The sequence below is a fragment of the Peromyscus leucopus genome, unplaced genomic scaffold (genome assembly GCF_004664715.2).
Source record: "Peromyscus leucopus breed LL Stock unplaced genomic scaffold, UCI_PerLeu_2.1 scaffold_32, whole genome shotgun sequence".
Classification (NCBI taxonomy): domain Eukaryota; kingdom Metazoa; phylum Chordata; class Mammalia; order Rodentia; family Cricetidae; genus Peromyscus; species Peromyscus leucopus.
In genome coordinates this window covers 20397-43445 of record NW_023505200.1, presented here as the reverse complement: position 1 = coordinate 43445, position 23049 = coordinate 20397, and the positions used below count along the sequence as shown (strand labels likewise).

The following is a 23049-nucleotide window of genomic DNA, read 5'->3' as shown; positions in this document are numbered from 1 at the left end:
CGTACTTCAAATAAAAGTGGGCATATAATGCCACTTATTACAAGGCAATTAAGAAATCTTTAAATTCAAAGTCATTGGATCCAACTTATTGCTAGTGCTAGATGATACTGCAACCACACTTAAGACACTAATAGGACAGTATCTGTTAGCTCTAGAACATTTTTTAAATATCAAGCTGCAATCAAGTTTTTTTCTTTAAAAGGTTTATTTATTTATTATGTATATAGTGTATGTATGCCTGCATGCCAGAAAAGGGCACCAGATCTCTCTATAGACGGTTGTGAACCACCATGTGGTTCCTGGGAATTGAACTCAGGACTCAGGAAGAACAAGCAGCCAGTGCTCTTAACCTCTGAGCCATCTCTCCAGCCCAAGTTTTTTCTTAAATGCAAAAATAGAAGGATCTGGAGAAAGGAATTAGAAGAGAGTAATGAATAGGGATTAGGGGATCATAATTCAAGTACATTATTATTTACATGTATAAAACTGCATGACTTAAAAGACTTATTTTGTGCCGGGCGGTGGTGGCGCACGCCTTTAATCCCGGCACTTGGGAAGCAGAGGCAGGCGGATCTCTGTGAGTTCGAGGCCAGCCTGGGCTACCAAATGAGTTCCAGGAAAAGGCACAAAGCTACACAGAGAAACCCTGTCTCGAAAAACCAAAAAAAAAAAAAAAGACTATTTTGTAAATAAAACTTTTTATTTTTTATTTTTTTTTGGAAACAGCATCTCATTAAGTAGCCTTGGCTTGGCTAGAACTCATTATGTAGAATAAAAAGGCCTTAAATTCAGAAAGATCCACCTGTTTCTCGCTTCTTGAGTGTCGGAATTGAAGATATGCGCCACCACACCTGACTTATTTTTAAGCTAGATATGACTGATTATGTATACTCTAATGTCAACATTCAGCAGGCTGAGGCAGTAAGATCTTGAATTCAAGGATTGCTACGGTTACACAGTGAGTCTGATGCTGGTATAGGCTACACCATAAGTCCTGTCTTAAAAGAAAAGCCTAGGACATAGCTCAGTGATGGAATACTCACCTACCATGCACAAGGCCCCAAATTCAATCCCTATTATCATAAAAAACTAAAGAAAAGCTTATCTTATTTTAATGAGTAAATGAAAAAGACACATGATTTCTATAATCACTTATAATTTTTAAATTAGGGTTGGAGAAAGTTCAGTGGTGACAGCTTTTACTGCTCTGGCAAAAGACCTGAAATTCGTTCCAAGGACCCTTGTTTGGTGGTTCAATCACCTCTAACTTGAGCTCCAGGGGGATCCAACACATCCAGCCTCCTCAGATACTAACAGAGCCCCACGCCCACCCGTGCACAGATAGTCTTGTTTCCTGCCCATAAGCATTCTCATTTTTTAAAACAATGGCACTTAGTGTGTATATACATATATATAAAGTCACAGTATCCTACTAGTGAGACTGAGGCAAAACAGAAAGATAAGGGAGAATTTTGTTTTTGTTTTTTTCCGAGACAAGGTTTCTCTGTGTAGCTTTGTGCCTTTCCTGGATCTCGCTCTGTGAGTTCAAGGCCAGGCTGGGCTACCGAGTGAGTTCCAGGAAAAAGGCGCAAAGCTACACAGAGAAACCCTGTCTCGAAAAACAAAAACAAACAAACAAACAAACAAAAAAACAAAAAAGGTGAATAGCAGAATTTAGACCTCAAACTAATTTTCCTGCTACAATGACTATCTCTGAGACAGCCTGGTCATAAGGTAGTGAGGATGAGCTGTCGAAAGAGAGAGCACAGAAAGAGCCAGGGACTGCCCAAGTAGTTTACTGTTTAGAAAAGAAACATGTAAGCTAAGTTTGTCACTTGAAACAAACAACTTGATGAACAAGTTAGCATGTCTGTAATTCTGAGACAGTGGAGGCTGAGTCAGGATAATCTATAGTTTGAAATCAGCCTAGGATACATATATACCAAGTTCAAGGTTGGCCTGGGATCCACATCTTTCTTAAACAAAAACAAAATCATCAACCACCTAATTACTCCAAATCCAACACACACATGAAATGCTCTGAGTGACTGTGTTTCACTAGTCAATTGTGTCTTGCAGTAGATGTGGTATCTCTGATCAATTTATTGGTAATAAACTCTAGGGCTGTGGTTGAGGATTAAGAGAACTTTAACTGAAATAACACTAACTTCTAGATAGAATGTATGCTTCCTTTCAGATCCACATGATCCCTGTAATAACATTTTATTAAGATTTTTTTTTTTTTTTTTTTTTTTTGGTTTTTCGAGACAGGGTTTCTCTGTGTAGCTTTGCGCCTTTCCTGGAGCTCACTTGGTAGCCCAGGCTGGCCTCGAACTCACAGAGATCCGCCTGGCTCTGCCTCCCGAGTGCTGGGATTAAAGGCGTGCGCCACCACCGCCCGGCCATTTTATTAAGATTACAAAAAACAATGTCTACTGCCCCTGTGGTACTCAAAATCAAACTTGGTGAGTACTTGATCACTATGATAAACAATGCACACTGATAGAGAAGAACAAAGTTAAACAGCATGGACAGACTTAAGTTTAGAGGACAGACAGTGAATGATAAAATATGGTCTCCATGTACCACTGCTTCCATTACCTTTTCCAGGTCCAGTTCCTCCAGCAGTATGCTGGCATTCTTATTTGCTTCAGCAGCCTGTCTGTCTTTGGCTTGTACTATTGACTCCATGCAAAGATGACACTTCTTCAGCATCTCCTGCAATGAAAAATTTGAGACATTTCCAGCCTTAAAGGACAATTCAAATTTAGTCAGATTCCTAAAAACATGACCTTCATTACAGTACTTAAAAATGAACATTAGGCCAGGATGGGGGTGAGGGTTGTTGGGGAGGGAGTGATGTGTAGATATCAAACTATACATTTCCAAAACAACCACAAGAAAGAGCTTCCCGTTTTCAAAATACACACCCAGAAACTAACTTAAGCCTATATTTTGAGTAAAAAAATTAAACATATTACATATGCACATAGTATACAGTGTACATAAATACATGTAAGCAAGCACTCATGAGTAATATAAAATCTAAAAATAAAAAAACCATATATACCATAACAATGATAATTTTTCCTATAAATGGGGTCAATATAAATAACAAACAGATGTAAAGCATGTTCAGGAGCATTAATTTAGTGATTTCATTCTCAAAAACAACTTAAGAACAACAAAGGAATATATATTCCTTATATTACTATTAGTAAAAACATTAGCTGGGCATGGCGCCGCACACCTTAATTCCAGCAGTCAGGAGGCAGAGGCAGGCAGATCTCTAAGTTTGAGGACAGCCAGGAATATACAGAGAAACTCTGTATTGAAAAACAAAAAAACAAATGAAATTTTCAAAATATCTATTTACTCCAGATGTGGTAGTGCAATGCCTTTAATCCCAGCACTCAGGAGGCAGATGCAGGCAGATTTCTGATTTCAAGACCAGGCCAGTATACAGAGTGAGTTACAAAACAACAAGTCCTATACAGAGAAACCCTGTCTTGAAAATCCAAAATAAAACAAAATAAATTTTAGTTTAACTCAACTCCCAACAACAACAACAACAAAAACCTAATATTCAATAATGTGAACTGCCATACTCCAACTTCTTGGTATTGAAGGTTTCAAGGTATTCTTGTTCTCAGAATACATTACAAATCTAGGTAAATCCTTTAAAAGTTCATAAATATTACAGAAACAAAACTGCTCTATAGTATATTTTATTGCTCACAATGAGTTTACTGGCACGAAAACTGTATTAACCAAAAGTAATTCCGGCTCATACATAAGGTAAATTTAAATAATACGTTACCTTATCAGTGATGGTTGCTATATACCGCATGCATTCAGAATCTGATGGAAATTGATTGACTTCTTTGACCAAGTAGCGTACTACCTTCACATGACCCTAAAAACAGATATCACTGTCAGATCAAAAAAGGTGCCAACGGAGATCAATAAATCTATACACTGTCTGAAAGAACATTAACACTAGTAAATATTAAGGGCACAAATTAAAGACTTAACTGTGTATATATACTAAAAGGAAAAGCAGAGCTTTTTCTTCTAATGAGTTACAACTACATCGTTCATTTCACCTTCTCACAAAATACAGAACAATGTGGCCTAAAATTCTAAATAAATGAATAAATATCAGCATGAAGAAAAGTGAGCGAGACATCCAATGAGAAAATAGTCTACAAACGTCAACCTTTCCCCTGCTCTCATTTGTTTTTTAATTCTAAGTAGTAAAAGTAAAAATAATTGCCAGGCTTGGTGTCACATGCCTTTAATCCCCAGCAGAGAGGCAGGGGGACTACTGTGAGTTCAAGGCCAGTCTGGCTGGCATATCAAGTCTAGGACAGCCAGAACTACAGTGTATGCCACTGCCTCAAAAAGAAAAAGAAAAAGGTAAAAACTATTTCCAAACAGGTGTGATGGCCCATACCTATAATCCCAGTACAAAAGGTCCAAGATAGCCTAAACTACACAGAGAGAAACCACATACACACACACACACACTCAAACACACACAAAACTGTTGTTTATACTTATGATTACAAGCTGCTATCCTTTTAGATAATAAGGATATTAAGTCTTTGTATAGAGGTTTGCACATGTGTGTATATATGTGCATACTTCTACACACATGCATGTATTTCTGTCATGCGTGGATTCAGTTATCTTCTTCCACCTCTATGTGGGTTTGGGGAACCAAACTCAAGTTGCCGGTCTTGCATGGCAAATACCTTTACCTGATAAGCCTTTTGCCCCTCTTTTTTGAGACAGCATCTCATTTTGTAGTCCTAACTGTTTTGGAAGTCACTACAGATAGACCAGTCTGTCTTTTAGCACATCTCTGTAAGCTTCTTTCTCCCCAGTGCTGAAATTAAGGTACTCACTATGTCGAGGCGAGTATTGAACCTGTTCTGTGAGGCACTACCCCAGCCTCCAAAAGGCTGGAATTACAGGTGTGAGAAAATTGGGCTCTTTACCTTTAATCTGTATTTATCTGTTTGATCTTTTAAAGGCTTTAAATGAATACTTACAGTCCGTAAAATACTTCTATGCACAAACTCATATAACACCTCCCCATTAGCATTCATTTAAAAGAAACAGGGAGAGAAGGAATATAGGTAGCCAAGCTGTATACTTGGTAATCTATTCCTGTAACTCTGGTACTTGTAAAAACAAACAAAAAATGACAAAAATAAGAAAGGACTGCAATAGGATTATAGAACTTCTAAAACCTCTATATGAAATCTAACAAAATGGGAACAGTTTGTGACAGCGAGATTTAAACTACCCAAAAAACGAATAACTAGAAAAAGAGGAGGGACATGAGCATTCTAGTTGATGACAGAGGTCAGCAGATAGGAGGTAACACAAAGATCAAGCAACAACATGATTCTTCCATTAGGGATTCACAATGGAAGGTGAGATCTACAAGACAGTACATTGTGGTGGCTTTGAAGAGCAAACCAGTCAAGAGAATACTAACACAGTGGAGTGTGGTGATATATTGTGTGCCCTAATAAACTTATGTGGGGATCAGAGGACAGAGCCAGTCACTAGAATAGACACAGAGGCCAGACAGTGGTGGCACACATCCTTAATACTATCACTTGGAAGGGAGAGATCCAGTCTGGATCTTTGTGAGTTCAAGGCCACACTGGGAACAAAGTCAGGCAGTGGTGGCACACGCCTTTAATCCCAGCACTTGAGATCTCATGCCTTTGCTTGAAAAGCACACACGCCTTTAATCCCAGGAAGGATGGCTAGATGGAGACAGGAATTAAGCAGCAGTTCAACTGAGACCCTCTGGGTTGAGGACTGAGAGGCTTTCAGTCTGAGGATTCGTGGAAACAGGATCAGTTGAGGAATTAGTGAGGTAAGTTTGGCTATGCCTTGTTTCTCCTCTGACCTTTCAGCTTTCACCCCGATATCTGGCTCCGGATTTTTTCTATTAATAAGACCGTTTAGCAATGCATGTTACAGTGGAGAGGGAAGGAAGGTTAACTTGGTGATTCAGCCAATATACTTAGAGAAGAAGACACTAGGAAAGAGTAGACTTGAATGTGAAAGGGAAAAAGTAAGTGACTGTGCAGTACATAAGAATCAGCGCCGGGCGGTGGTGTCGCACGCCTTTAGTCCCAGCACTAGGGAGGCAGAGGCAGGCGGATCTCTTGTGAGTTCGAGGCCAGCCTGGTCTACCCAAGTGAGTTCCAGGAAAGGCGCAAAACTGCACAGAGAAACCCTGTCTCGAAAAACCAAAAAAAAAAAAAAAAAAAAAAAAATCAGCAAAGTGACTGGGCTGCAGTGGGGCATGCCTTTAATTCCAGCACTCGGAGGCAGAGGCAGGAGGATCTCTGTGAGTTTGAGGTCAGCCTCAGGTACAGAGTAAGATCCAGGACAGGCACCAAAACTACACAGAGCAGAGAAACCCTGTCTCAAAAAACTGAAAAAAAAAAAAAAAAATTAAAAAAAAAAATCAGCAATGTGAAGTAAAGAACAAGAGTCAGTAATTGGGAGTGCTGGGTGTGGTGGTATATACCTTTAGTTCCAGCACAGGAAGACCCTGTCTGGGGAGGGGGAGCAGAGGAGAAAGAAAAGGAAAAAAAATGAAAAGAAAAAGCTAAACCCCAACCATCATCAACAACAAAATAAGATCAAGAGTCAGAAAGAATGAGAGAAAGATGATGTCTTGAAACTTATGTACTAAAAATAGTCCATGCATTAGTATCTACAAAGTACTTTTATGAATGCTAGGTTTTTGTGGTGTTAAAATTAAGTCCACTGCATCATGCACACCAGACAAGTACTCTCTCGTTAAGCTATATCCCGAATAAGGGATTTTTTAAAAGTAATACAATCTAAAATGCTTCAAATCAATTTTTTAAAAATACAATTTATATAGATGTGTCTCTACCAGAAAGGCTGAAGCAGAGTGTCTGAAGTTCAAGCCCTATCTTAAACTCTATTATTTTTAAATTATTTATTTTGTCTGCCTGCATGTCTATGTGAGGGTATCAGATCTTGGAGTTACAGACAGTTGTTAGCTGCCATGTGGGTGCTGGGAATTGAACTCAGGTCCCTCCTGAAGAGCAGTCGGTGCTCTTAACCACTGAGCCATCTCTCCAGCCCCCCAAGCTCTATCTTATATAGTAAGATTCAAGCCAGCTTATGACAAAACATACTCTTTTTTTTTTTTTTTTTGAGCTGAGGATTGAACCCAGGGCCTTGAAGTGCTCTAACACTGAGCTAAATCCCCAACCCAAAACTGTATCTCAAAGTAAACAAATGTAGTTCCTGAAATAATGATCTTGTTTTTCTAAGAAACAAATTGGGCTAAAACCATTAAGTTATCAGTGGTATATTTTAAAGCAAATGATTTCATCAAAACACACACAGCTCTGTGCAATAGCACTACGTAGAGAAAAGGCTGCTTTTGCTTCATTAAAATTCTAACTTTAGTGAGGTTTTCACTGATTTTTTCCCCCTAATATTTAAAACCAACAATTAAGGCCATGCTCATTGTGTGTACCTTTAGTCCTAGTACTCCAGAGGCAGAGGCAAGCCTACGAGTTCAAGGCCAACCTGGTATAAGAGCATGTTCCAAGCCAGTCAAAGCTACACAGTGAGATCCTGTCTTAAAGCCAAACTAAAACACAAGACAAAACACTGAAACCAAGCAACAACCAAACAACCCCAATAAACAAATAAATAAAATCAATGATAAAATAAAACTTAGTTTATTTTACAATGGTAATGTAAAGCATCTAAATATTAATATTATAACTAGATTTTGAATGTGCAACTTAGAATATCTGTGCAGTTTGAATGTAATTGGTCCCCATAAACCCATAGGGAGTGACACTATTAGGAGGTGTGGTCTTGTTAGAGGAAGTGTGTCACCTTGGAGGTGGGCTTTGAAGTTTCATATATGTTCAAGCCATACCCAGTGTCACAGTTCACTTCCTGTTGCCTGCAGATAAAGATGCAGAATTCTCAGCTCCTTCTCCCAGCACCAACCATGTCTGCCTGCATACCATCATGTTCCACCACGATGACTATGGACTGAACCTCTGAACTGTAAGCAAGCCAATTAAATGTTTTCCTTTATAAGAGTTGCCATGGTCATGGTATCTCTTCACAGCAATAGAAACCCCAATAAACTCTCTGTTTTACTTATTACTAAGTATGCATATACCCATGACTTATGAATGTGGGTGCCTATGTCAAGGCATGCATGTAGAGGTTAGAGGACAACTTTGTGGAGTTGGTTTTCTTTTTACCATTATGTAAGCTCCAGGATTCACTCGCAAGTTGCCAGGCTTGCATGTCAGGCACCTTTACCCACTGGATCATCTGGCTGGCCAGTCTAGATTATCTTCTTACAAGTATCCTTAGTTTTGATGTCTAGTATAAATCACATTCACAGCATTTCTGAAATACTAGATCTATTTGGTTTGCCAGTAGAGCATTTCATTTGCACATAGTATTATTGCTTTCATCAAAGCTATTACGTCATAAAAATAAGTCTAGAACAATCACTATCCAAGCTCTCCCTAGCACAGACCACCATGTGCAATGCAAGTGAATGAGGATGAGATGTGCTACCTTTCTAAATGCAGCCATGAGAGGTGTTATCTTGCGGTTATCTGCTGCATCTACATCTGCACCTGCTTGCACCAATAGCTGAACCACATCTAGGTGTCCACCATTTGCTGCTAGCCACAGCGGAGTGTTCCCCTTCTTGTTACGCACATCGATATGAGCTCCCTGGAAATGAATGACAGACAGCACTTTCTTACTAGCAAAAAAAAAAAAAATCAACTGTGAAAATTTAAAGAGGAAAATAAATACTCAAGGATGAATGGATTTTTAAAGAATTGTATCACAGAGAATTTCTAACTATCAAATTAAATATCCATGTGTTCAATATATGCTTCCCTTACTTTAAAAATGACTATATAACTCTAAATTCTGCAAATAAATAAATATTATCTTGGAGACAAACAGTATCCTATGAGGCAATACCCATCTCAGATTATTTGTATCCATGTATTTACAGTACATAGAGGAAAAAAAAAAAACCAACTTTAGGGTCCTGCTAACATCAAGGTAGGTAAGACTCACGGTACTGTTAATAACAGTTAAGAATACTCAGAACCAAATATGTAGGATGCCACACAAAGGTCTTTAAGATTTTATTTGTTTTATTTATTAAGATAGGGTCTCTTACATAACCCTGGCTGTCCTGGAATTCACTATGTAGACCAGGCCAGTCTCTAAATCACAGATATCCACCTGCCTCTGTCTCCCAAGAGCTGGAATTAAAGGTGTGTGCCACTATAGCTAGCTGGTCTTTGACAAGCATTTTTCTTGAAACCTGGCAGGAAGCTTCTAGCAACTCCCCTTCACCTTGTCTGATACTGAATAGTTACTGTCAACTAAAACAGTGTAAGAGTGAGGAAAATGTAAGTTACAGAAGTAATTACATTTGATTGTTTACACAGTGACACTGCCCAGAGAATTCTAACATTTACATAGGATACGTTCATAACATACCTGCCAATGAGAAGTTCACAAAATTTATAAATGCCCTTTATCTGCGGCTATGGTTAAAGCTGTATCTCTTGAGGAGGGCACTGGAGGGCATTAACATCAGCACCTTTATCCAAAAGAACTCGGCCCACCTCTGCATACCCACCAGAGGCCGCTTCCATTAGTGGTGTGAGGCCAGTCTAGGTTTAATGGAAAATAAATAAATGAAAAAAAAAAAACAATAAAAAAAAAAAAAACTATGGAAGAGACCAGAAATAGCCAAAATGTTAACAATCTGAGGAGCAATATGATATAGTTTCTACAGATTCATAAATTTATACTGACAGTTGTTTGAGGTATATTTAATAAAAAATTAATTTTACCTAAAATCAGTATGGGAAAAAGGATTTGAATGAGATCCAAGTCCAATGATATGAATGACACTACATGTTTCCTGTCCTTTCAAAATTGCATTGTTTTCAGCTATTGAACCTATCAATAATGCCTATAAAAATGTATGCGCAAGTATTTTCCTAAGTGAATTTTAACTATATATAGTAGACTAATGTAATAAAGTAATAAAACCGTAACTTCTACAATAAACCTGTTTTTCCATTTCTAAAATGATTTCTCAGGTATTTTGTTATCATAACAAAGATCTGACAAAGTTCCAGCATCTTCCTTACCTTAGCTCTGTGTTCAACGTTTGCTTTTCTATCAAGCAGAAGACTAACCACTTCCGTTCTTCCTTGGAAGCAGGCTAAGGTAAGGGCAGTGTTCCGATTGGTTTCTATCTGGGCGTTTATGTCAGAGCCCATGTCTAAGAGGAGCTTAACTGCAGCTGTGTGCCCATTCATAGCTGCTAACATCAGTGGAGAAATGCCCAGTTTGCTACCAGTTCTGGGGGGAACAATATGGGGAAACAAAAGCAAACTTTTATCACAGCAGAGATACAGCAATGACTAAAAGAAACTTTGAATATAAAATTCTGTTTTTTGAGAAAAGAGTATCCTGTAGTCCAGGCTTGCTTCTAACTGGCCATTGGTGGCTAAGAATGATCCTGAATTCATGATCAACCTCCCAAGCACTTCAATTATAGCAGTGGACCACCTACCAAGTCTGGCTGAAACTCTTTGTTTCTGTAGGATTATTTAAAATTTTAACTATATTTCTCAGACCTTGAATCTTCTGAGATACTACTAAAACTTTCTCAGAGACCTACAAGCTAGGGCGTGAATTCTCCATCCTATGATGAAGCAAATATTTGACTATTTAATAAACACTAGGAAAGATATTGCCATTAGTTCCCTAAGAAACAGTAGTTTGCATTTTTCAGTTACATAAAACATTTTAAATTCTCAACTTAAATTTTTAAAATTAATAAAAGTTTTTATAACACTAAAATAACATTTCCAAATATCTACAGCACAATATTCTTAATAACATGTCTACTTGTCTACATGTCTTAATAACATGTCTAACTTGCCTCGAATTGATCTCGGCTCCTGCATTTAGCAGTATTTTGATGATGTTCACATAGCCACCAGAAGCAGCCAGGCTTAGAGGTGTGTAATCAGAAACATTCCTGTGTTCTTTATTTGCCCCGAGCTAACAACAACTCCACCACCTGGTAGGAAAAAAAAAAGGTAAGAAATATGCTTTCTAAAGTCAAGACAATTTCAAAGGTATATTTGTCATTTTTTCTCTGGTATGTAACAAAATGAGATTCTTTCATCTTTACAGCCTTAGACAATAAGGTTTTTTTTAAGTCAACAGAGAGCTCTCAAGCTGAAAAAAAAAAAAAAAGCTTAGAAATCTAATGAATGTTCACAGAAGATTCAGACCTCAGATGTTGTGGCAGGCTATTCAGAAATGAATATTTTTTTTTTTTATCACTTTTACCATATAGTTACAAGGAAAGCATTAGATAAGATTTATTTTATATGTACATATGAATGCATTAAAATTTTATATTTTATTTTCATTAAAAATTTTCCACCCATTTTACACACCAATCAAAGATCTCCCTCTTCCCTCCTCCCATCCTACCCCCCATTCCTCCCCACAAGAAGGCAAGGCCTCCCATGGGGAGGCACATCCAGTAGAGGCAAGTACAAGGCCCTCTCCTGCCTCAAGGCTGCTGGAGGTGTCCCATCATAGGCAGTGGGCTCAAAAAAGCCTGCTCATGCCAGGGAGAGATTCTGATTCTACTGCCAGGGGCCCCCCAAGCAGATCAGGCTACACAACTGTCTGATCATGAATGCATTAAAATTTTAAAATCTTCAATCACCCCCACTCCCAGACAGGGTCTCAAATATGTAAATAAGGCTGGTGGCAAACTCCAAGATCTGACTACCTCCCTCCCAAGGCACTAGGATTAATGGTGTGTGTCACAACATCTGGCAATCAGTATTTTTTTTGCTATTAAACTAACAGAAGAGTTGAAATGTTTTTCCATGTTTTAACTACCTTAACAACCTTAATAATATTTTGTGCCTGTGGGCACAGCATTAAATCTTACCCGGTAAAAGAATCTTGGTGCATAATTTTTTAAGACACTATCAGACTGATCCAAAGAACAGCTGTACTAGTTATACCTCACCAACAGTGCAGGAGTTCTGGCTGATTCTACTTCTCAAGACCATTTCTCTGAGAGCTAAATTACTTCGCATTAAGTGCTTTTTGGCCACTCAGAGATAAACCAGTTAAAACTCCTTATTTGTTTAGATAAAGCTATAGGTTACTTTCATTAAAGCTAGCCATACTAAGTGGCTTTACTTTTTAATTTATTATAAATCTGTATGCATGCAGGCCCATATGGAATGCGGTGGGAAGGTAGAGGACAACGTTCACAAGTTAGCTATCACCATCCACCTCACCAAGGCAGTCTCTTGTGTACTTTGACACAAGGAGCCACCTACCTTACTTGTTTTTTTCCCCTCTTCTTACATTTATTAATTAGCCATGTGTATAGAAAATCAAAGTCAGACTGTCAGGCTAGGTGGCACAATTATCTCTACATGCTGGACCATCTGTTGGCCTATTTTGTATTGTTTGTTGAATGGCAGTGTCTTACTATACAGTCATGACTGACCTTGATAGAGGACAAGCTTGCAACAATCCTTCTGCCTTTGACTCCCAAGTACGGGGGCATTGGCACAAGCCAGTAACAGGAATGAGCTAGCATATCTGTTTTAAATGGCTTGAGTGTTTTTATAGCATCTGTCACATAATAAAGTCAAAATAAATGCTTACAAATTTCATTTTTTTCTAAATTTATTATGTAATTTTATGTTGAATTGATTTTCCCAATCATACCAATTATTTCTCTATACCTGTTTTAATGACACCAAATGAAAGCAATGTGTTTATAGGTAAAGTTTTGTAGCAGAAAGGAAAATCTTAAGTTGTCACGGCTTGGTTAGTTTCTTGTGGGGTCAAGGATGATGAAACCCTTAAAATATGCTGGACAATCATATTTACTAATGACTATTATCTCCAGCCCACCTATTTTATTTTAGTTATGAATAACTCACAAAAGTGGGGCTTAGTGTTTTTAAATAAGGATGTTACTGTATTTCTTTGATTTAAAACTAAAATATTTGATATGAGCTCAGGACCTCTGGGAGAGCAGCCAGTGCTCTTTCTTGAGCCATCTCCCCAGCCCCGTGACTAAAAATTTAAAATTGTATTTTGCCTCAAAAATTTCTCTCATCAAGTTTTAATCTGGAATCAGTAGGAACCTAATGTGGTGATTTTAATAGAATGGTCCCCAACAGGCTCATATATTTGAATGCTTGGCCATGATGAGTGGTGTTATTTGAGAGGAGTTAGAAGGTGTGGCCTTGTTGGATAAAGTGTGTCGCTGGGGGTGGGCTTTGAGGTTTCAGAAGCCCAGAATCTCTTCTTCTTGCTGCCTCTCCAGCACTAGGTCTGCCTGCATGCCATTATGCTCCTGCTGTGACCATAAAACTAAATTTCTGAAACTGTAAGCAAGCCTACAATTAAATGCTTTTTTTTTTTATAAGAGCTGCTGTGGTCATGATGTCTCTTCACAGCAATAGAACAGTGATTAAGAAAGAAGTTTTTTTTTTTTTTTTTTTTTTCTTGTTGAGGGCACTGTCTCCCTGGCTGGACTGGAGCTCTCTATGAAGAACAAGTTGGTCTCCAACTAAGAGAGAGATCCGTCTGCCTCCGCCTACAGAATGCAGAGATTAAAAGCATGGGCTAACACACCCTGCTAATTTTTTAAGACCCTCTCCACCTCCACTGTGAATTACAAATGAAACCCAGAAGGAAGAAGCAATACACCAGAACAGGGGCTGCTATCATCACAAGCATGAACCTTTGTATATACTCTATCAGCAAGGGGAAAAAGCCATAGAAGTAGCCTAAATAAAAAGCTACCAAAAAAACACTCCATGTGTGTATCATGCTTTATTTTTAATCTATAATACAAAAGAGTATACTACCTTTTATGTATTTGTGCCATTTTTTACTACATTTCTCACTCTTGGATAGGAATTCTAAACATTTCTTTTACTAGTTTGCTTTGAAAAACCTAGCGAGCTTATCTGATTAGTTAGAAGGAAGGGATAGGGAAAAAGATGAATTTTTAAGACTGTTTTGATTTTTATTGTGTGTTATATGGGACCAAATACCACAGTGAACATGTGGGGATCAAAGGACTACTTTATAAAGTCCTTTCCCTCATTCCATGTGGAGCTCCTGAGTTGTTAGGCTTGTTCAACAAGCCCTTTCCCAGCTGAACAGGAAACTAACATAGATGACAGAGTGACTTCTAAAACTAGTCTAACTAGCTAACCATTAAATGCTATCAGACACAAAACTGATTGCACGGTTCGATTTTCTTGTGCCTATATGATCAACTCCTATCCTCTGGTCTGTTTGAAGAAGAGGAAGGATGAGTAGACATAAGCACTGCACATCTCATCTGGAATGGCTTCATCTTTCTCTTAACACAAATGTAATACACAGGATTCTTACGGCAGGAAACTATTTTCAGATGAACAGGACTGTATACATTATATGACTTTTGTTGGAATATTATACTAACCCTATTCTTGCTAATATGTAGTAATGTGAGTTACTTTGATAAGTCTAATGGGCAAAATGTTCATATATGGAAAACAAATACATGAGTACATATTTGCTAAACAGAAAGAGAAATTACACTAAGAGGAAATGTTACCTCCTGTCTGCCCCCTGAACATGCCAAGGACAGTGGTGTATCCTTGGTTCTTTCTGATTGGGCTTCAATGTCTGCACCATTATCCAGCAATATTTCTACAACCCCAACATGACCAGCTGTAGCAGCCAAGATGAGTGGAGTAAAACCTAGGGGAAAAAAATCTGCTTACAACATGCTAAGCAAAGAAACAGTAACAATTGCTTTCCAATATACCAAACACCAATATGTGGCTATAAACTAATTATTTCTAGAGTCATACTTCCCACAAACCTTGCATGAAGTAAAACCAACAAAAATAAGGGCTACCTTTCTTGTCTCGGTGTTCAATACTAGCTCCTCTTTCCAGTAGTGTTTGTACCAGTTCCTCGTGGCCACCAGCACAGGCAAGCGTTAGTGCAGTATCATGATTACTCTCGGTCTGTGAAGAGAAGGAAAGAGAAGCCGTTAGGTTTAATTAGTTTATTTAAATAACTTTCCAGTGTTAATGTCAAAAACACAGATACATATGTGCTCCTCTATTACATCAAGACACCAAGCTATGTGGCCCAAGCTTAGCTAGAATGCACCATCTTCCTGCCTCAGGCCTCCTTCCTGAGTGCATGCCACCAGGCTTATAAGAAGCATTTGTATGGTATATGGTTTACTGCCGACCCTTACACCAATAAGAAGCCAATTCATAGTTTGTTTTTTCCTTTGTCTTTTTTGGTGGTGGTAGTTCTGAAACTTCCTAGCTTAGGACTGCCTTAGCTGAGGATGACCTTGAACTGTTTGTTCCTCATTGCCACACCACTAGAGCACTGAAAACACAAGCCTATTCCATATGCCTAGCTTCAGTGACCTTTCTAGGCTAGAGTTACACATAACACTCAAACTTTATAAGCAATTATTAATGGCACCAAAGGATAAAAGAATGGGCTTCTATCATATGCTAATTTCAAGCATAAAATTGATAAAAGATAGTGTGAATTCAATTTTGCTGCCATATATTAACAGAGTAACAGATTAGATTTATGTTTCTATTTCAAATAACTTTGTTTACATTTTTGAGATAGAATCTCACTGTACCTCAGGCTGGCCTTGAACTTGTATTGTTCCTTCAACCTCTACCTCTATTGCTTTTTTTTTTTTTTGAGAGACAAGATCTTTTTCTCCCTCTCTCTCTTAAAGATTTATTTATTATTATGTATATAGTGTTCTGCCTGCCTACACTCCAGAAGAGGGCACCAGATCTCATTGCAGATGGTTGTGAGCCACCATGTGTTTGCTGGGAATTGAACTCAGGACCTCTGGAAGAATAAAGCAGTGCTCTTAACCTCTGAGCCATCTCCCCAGCCCCCTCTATTGCTATTATAAGCATGTGTCACCATGCCTGACCTAATACATTCACGCTCTCATTCTCTCTCTCTCTCTCTCTCTCTCTCTCTCTCTCTCTCTCTCTCTCTGAAAATGTGTGTTAACAGGCAGTACAGAACAGTGATTCCTAAGGACAAAAACATAGGAATGCAAATGTAGGAATAGCAGGTGCCCAGCCTAGCTGAGGACAGAGTTTAAAGAGGAAGGACTACAGAGCATTCTGGAGATGAGCAGAGAATCCCTCTGGTGTCTTCAGCTGATGTTCACCAGCCCATGTACATGAGGAAATTATCAGAGGGCAAAAAACAGACCAGGTACAACACCAAGAGCAGGAACACGGGGCCAGGGATACAAGTCCTACCAGCTAGAGCAAAAAAAAAAAAACGTTTACAACATGCAGAAAATCAATAGAATCTTCTGTATACAGACCAAATTAGTTGTGCTGGACCCATAAAAATCACACTGAAATTTTTTTATTTAGCCTTAAATTTAAAAAATTGTGTGCTGAGCATAGTTTTGAAAACCCTTAATCCCAGCACTCAGGAGGCAGAGGCAGGAGGATCTCTGAGTTTTTGGCCAGCCTGGTCTACAAAGCCAGTTCCAGGGCAGCCAGGGCTACTACACAGAGAAACCCAGCCTCAAACCAAAAAACAACCTGAAAACAAATAATAAACCATTGTTTTCAGTAACTTGGCTGTGTTTAAAAATAAAGGCCCCAAATTCTTTAAGGACTAAAACATCGGATACACTATGTTTTGAAAACTACTCAAGATTGTAATTGTGATATGATGCTGCAGAGCTGAACTTCTCGAGTAATATATGACTAGCATGGCTAGTGGGGTGCTTCTTTTGGAGAGGGGTCCCACTATAAAGCTCAGGAGGGTGGGTCTCTCACTCCTTCAGATAGTTACGGGTACTGGGAATGCATGAGAACATGGCCCTGCCTGGCTTTTGAGACAGACTCCCACTACACAGCTCTGGCTGACCTGAAGCACTTTATGTAGTCCAGGTTGACTTTACACTCAGAAATCTGCCTGCTTCCATTTTAAAATTATTTTTAAGTTAATAAATAGATAGTCTGAGAAAATGAACATGTGAATGTGTTTTTCAACTATGTAGCAAAATTTAAATATAAATAAAAGTATTTCCAATATAAACTCATATTAAAATTGAGAAGTACTGTACCAAACAAGCTGACAGAACTCTGTGGGAAAAGCCACTGTAAAAAGGGACTTTGAATACTAAAACCATTCTTAGTTAAAGCAAAATGATGGGATCACTATTAACTACAAACTCAACATATACACCAATTTTCAAGACGTAACCTATGACATAAAATTTCGGGGAAAAAAAAACAGCTTTATGACTCATTCCTTTTATAGTGGGGTTCCTTGCTTTCTTTTTTTTGATTTTGAGCCTGGGTCTCTGCAATCCTGTCTTGGAGCTCTCTATGTACACCAAGCTGGCCTTGAATTAATAGAGATCCACCTGCTTCTGCCCCTGCCTCTGCAGGTATTAGGGTGAGTTTCCTTCTTTGGGGTAGGGAGAGGTCTCACTCTGAAGCCTTGACTACCCTAGAACTTCCTATGTAGACCATAGAGGTCCACCTGCCTCCTGAGTACTGAGATTAAAGGAGTGTGACATCATACTCTGCTCTTTTTACTTTTTAATGTGGTAACTAAAACTGTTCTAAAACATGCCTCTATTTTTCCTTTGTGGTTTGTTTTGAAATCTGTCTCACTATGTAGCTGCAGCTGGCCTGGAAACTCAATCCCACCTGAACTTACTGAGAGTACAAGTATCGGGCAAACTCTATTGTTCTCTTTGATAATATGTTTATATCTCTATTACAATCCACACCATTTTCTTTGTCTTCAGAAGACTTAAAAAAAAAAAAAACCAAAAACCAAAAATCTTTCTTTTTTGAGATAGGCTCATACTATATAGATCAGGTGGGCCTTGAGAGGTCCACCTGCCTCTGCCTCTCAAGCACTGAGATGAAATATTTGGTGCACCATGGCCAGCCCACTAAACTTTTGAAAACCTAATGAACATGTACTATATTTTCATTCTCAACCTACCATTTAATATTTTGTCCAGAATACATTAACTGAATGTTGAATGAATGACAACAGCTGTAAACCTTCACATATTCAAAGACTATTAACAGGCTTAAATATTTATAGTGTTCTTATACAGTAATATTTACATAATACAAGTCATACCCTCCCAATAACTGTAAAAGCCAAACTCCATTACAAAAAACTAAAATCAAGACAAAAAGTGAAACTGATCAAGAGTCAAGAAATGAGAAAAAGCCTACTAGTCAGTGATGGAGAGGGAGCCGCACTAGCTGCTCTGCAGAAGAGCCACTGACTGCAGAGATCAGGGATGGCCACAAGGGAGAGATGCACCAACTACAACAATGGAGAAGGACATGAAACTTCAATGAGTGACAGTTCTGTGCTTCAACATATGATCTTCATTTCAAGTTTTTATTTTGAAAAAGGAATGAAAAGAAACCTTGTCTGATTTTAGAAAAAGGCAACCAATGCTCAGAGAAACAATTTCTGATGGGCACACTGAACTGGTAACTACTAGAGATGGGCTTTCAAAGACCAAGAAGGACATTTCAGACAGCAAACTCCTCCAACTGCATCCCAAAGCCTATCTAACATAGTCTGCGTGAGGCTGTTAAACACCCACGTCCTGTGTCCTCTCTGTTAACTGTATGTAGTCCACCAATAGATTTTGGTTTAAAAGTTTTAAAAATTCTTTGAGACTAAAGGGTAAATTTATATATTCATGTCTAACTGAAAGACACAAAAATATACAAAATTTGAAAAAGACAACAATGAAAAAATTTCAAGTGATCAATAATATATAGTGTCCCTCATTTCAAAGCATAAATTAAGCTAATATTAATTTTAAGCATCATTTTTCCCAAGTGCTCTATTCCAGAATCTCAGGTTTACAAAGTAAATATGGGTCTTTCTACAGGATCTAGTTAAATACTGTACAGAGTCGATTTGAAATTAAGTTCAAACTATTTTTAAAAAGCTTATTAAACTATACATTTTGAGAAGTGAAAAAAAATTTAAAGCTGAGCAAAGAGAGCTGTTAAATTCTTTAAGGAACTAAAGTTAGTTACAAAAACGAGAAGGTCCACTCCATTTTCATATTGTGAAGAACAAAAACAAAACTTTTTTTTGTTATTTATTTTTATTTTTAGGTTTTCCGAGACAGGTTTTCTCTGTGTAGCTTTGCACCTGTCCTGGAACTCACAGGTAGGCTTTGCCTCCCGAGTGCTGGGATTAAAGTCGTGTGCCACCACCGCCCAGCTTGAAACAAATATTTTTAAGATAACATGAGAACTTAAAGTTCAGAAAGATTGCTTCTATTCCCCAAACAGTAACATAATTCCAAATTGATAGTACCTGGCTTTACAACCCATAAGTAAAAATAACTGAAATAGTTTGATATATTAACAATGACTGACAGTGAACAGAAATAATTAAGTGTCAGAGAGGGAAAAGTACAGGAAGGATCCTTTAGGACTTAACATCACACACTGGCCAAGCAGTTACTTTCTTCCTTATCAAGTACCCAAAGTAAAAGTCTCAAACATGGAAAGAAAAGGGGATTGGGAGGAACGGGTGTGTGTAAAAAAAAAAAAAAAAAAAAAAAAAAAAAAAAAAAAAAAAAAAAAAAAAAAAAAAATGTATGTATGATTTATAAAACAGGGCAGGGTGGCGACACTCAGATTGAATGTGAGTATGGGGTGAATCTGAGTTTGAGGCCAGCCTGTCTACACAGGTGAGACAGCCAAGGTTATACAGTGAGAAACCGTCTCAAAAACAATCAATCAAACAAATACCTTATGAATTATTTACAAGAATTAAGTGAGAGAAGAAATGTGCAGGTAACATTATGGCCATACATGTGATATAATGCAAAGGATCAAGAATATGTGAGAGTGCTGTACAAAATGAAACCTTTAATGAGCTAATTATTGCACAGGTTGAAAAACTCTTATAGGAAATACATTTGTTATTATTAAATTAATTATGTTTAAAACCAGGCAAGACTGAAATAGCTCAACATTTTTATATACCTACAAAAAAAAATCTTTACAATTTCAAATATTTCATCTTTTTATACTGCCAGATTATGTGTAAGTTTAAGGAATAAACTAACATTTCAGGATATCAAATAAATGAAAATAATCAGTAAAACTAAACTTAGTAAGTTTTCTAAAAGTAGTTCATATGAAGCAGCAGTTGAATGCATATCACTTTTCTATGAGACAGTGTCATTATGAATGTAGGCTGCCCTCAGGACCTCTCTGTCTTGAGTGCTGAAGAGGCCAAAAAAGGTATGAATTCTCCTGGAATCTGAGTTAGAGGCAGTTTGTGAGGGCCATGTGGGTGCTGGAAACCAGCTTAAACTCTGAACCATCTCTCCAACTGCTATAAGCTACAATTTGAAAGGAAACAACTTTTTATTTTGAGGCAGGGTCTTGTTATACATGCCAGGCTAGTTAGCTTCCAACTCCCTGTCCTCCAGCCTCAGACTTCCAAATGCTGGGATTATAGGCACATGAACATACCCAGAACATAGAAGGCCTTAATGTATATTACACGTAATTCTTCACTTCCTCAATTATTTACTATATCATTACAGTGAAACTTTTCTCTAGACTCTAAACCTGGTAAGAATGTAGAAAACATCTAACTAACATTTACATGATTGAAGGTCAAACACGGTCTCACATACTTCCCAATCTTGTTTGACTTTTTAGGAGTTGGGGAGGCAGTATTCAGGCAGTCTCACTCTGTAGTCCACTTAAGATAATTCTCCTATTTCAACCTTCTAAGTTTTAGGCTCACAGGGATGAACTGCTATGCCTAAATATAATTTACATTTAGCTATAATTTAAGTCTTGATGTATGAGAAGTTAAACTTAATAGCTCATGTAACCCAGGCTAATCTCAAATATGCTATGTACCAATGGATGACACTGAACTTTTAGTTTTCCTCACTCAACCTGTATGCTGGCATTAGAGGTACCAACAAACATATCAGGTTTTATATGGTGCTGAGGAATCATACCCAGGATTCCGTGTATGCTACATGCAAGCACTCTACCAACTGAGCCACATTCCCAGCCCACACCAACAATAATAATAATAATAACAATAATAAGGGATGGAAATAATGTATAACTAACTTTTTATTCGTTTTTCTCACATTACTACTTCTAATTTTAAGAAAAGCTCATAACAGTTTGAGAATAACAAAGCTAAGAGGCTTACACAAGTGTTAAAACACCATAAACAAAATAACTAGTCCTCTCCTATAGTTACTTAATGCTTATGAGAGTCAATCAAATTTCATAAAATCAAAAAAAAAATTAATTCAGGGGTACCCAAGTTTAATCTCCATCTTATTTACTGCTTCATGAAACCTTTTGCTCAGTTTATGCTAGGGATCAAATATACCGCTTCACCTCTGAATAACATCAACAGAATCAGACTCTATCCCATTAGAAAGTGTTTAATCTCTCACAGGAGCTCGACACTCTATTTTACAGTTTTTTTTTTTTTTTTTTTTTTTTTTTTTTTTTTGGATTTTGAGACTTTTCAGTATTTCATTTGTGTGTTCCAGCAAAGTCTGGTCATACAAACAAAAATATTCACGACATCAGAGTCCATGGGATTTTTATTCTAGTATCAAATATTTTTAGAAGAATGTGCCAAAAAAAAAAAAAGAAAAAAAGAAAAGGATTCTTAAAAAAGTTTATTGAAGTATCTGCTTGACACAGAAGCAAATTCCTTAAATTAACTTCAATAATTAAGTCAAGAAGAAGTGTCATAATTATAATTTTGGCTGTTTTTTCCCACCAGATTAAAAAAATTTTCTGTATTTAGATAACCACTCAAACTTAACTCATGTTAGACAAAAATGCAACAGAAGTTTTAAAAAGCCTCAAAATAGGAACCAGATAATAAAATTTTTTATATTCATGTATTTTAGGCCTCCATGCTTTGCTTTGCCTACATTTATGTGCACCACATGCATGCCTGGTGCCCTTAGAGGCCAGAGGAGAACTGGATCATCTGGAACCAGAGTTAAGGATAGTTGTCAATGACCATGTGGGCGTAAGAACTGAACCCTTGTAAGAGCAACAGGTGTTCTTAACTGCTGAGCCATATTTCTAAGGAGCCATAGTGAAATCTTTATATGTAAACAAAAGTCTATTTTAATTTATGTAAATTCTCAGTTAACTTACAGGATTGTTGGTTAAACAGTAACATGAGTGAATTGCATCATCAGTAACTTAATTCAGTAAAATCACATTCAAACTTGGACACATAGTTTTAGACCCATTTTATATGAAAATGTTTTGAAAACATGAGTTAACTTTTATAAGGACTCATTCTTGGTCCCCTAAAAATCAAAACATACTTCTTGTCAAATGCAATAGTCTCAAGATAAAATCTCAAAGGAAATAATGTACATCTAATGCCAAGTTTTACTGAATTCCACAATTTGATCAACAATAAATATAAATGAATGTGGGTTTCATAGTTTTAAAAGAGGCTATGCAGCATGACTGGTATCTTATTGAATTCAATAGTGCTGCACACTTGTAATTCTACCTACCCAGAAGACATGAGTCCAAGAAGCAAGCTAGGACAAGACTCATAGCTATCAAACACATAAAACAAACAACAATTACAGCTATGAGTCTGGCTCCTAGCCTTCGTCCTCCTTAGGCAATGTGACAAATAAACAAAATGATTAATCTCATTTCAGGACAGTAATGGCAGTGACTTGATCCAAGGATTAGGTAATTTCTTTAAAATATTCCCCAGCAATTTTTTTTAGGGCTAGAAAGAGGGTTCAGTGATTAAGTGAACTTGCTG

General features: G+C 37.5%; 1 pseudogene; it reads right to left on the bottom strand.

Annotated features, from left to right (window-relative positions):
• LOC114688138 overlaps positions 1–23049 on the bottom strand; it is a 62802-nt pseudogene that overhangs the window by 20373 nt on the left and 19380 nt on the right.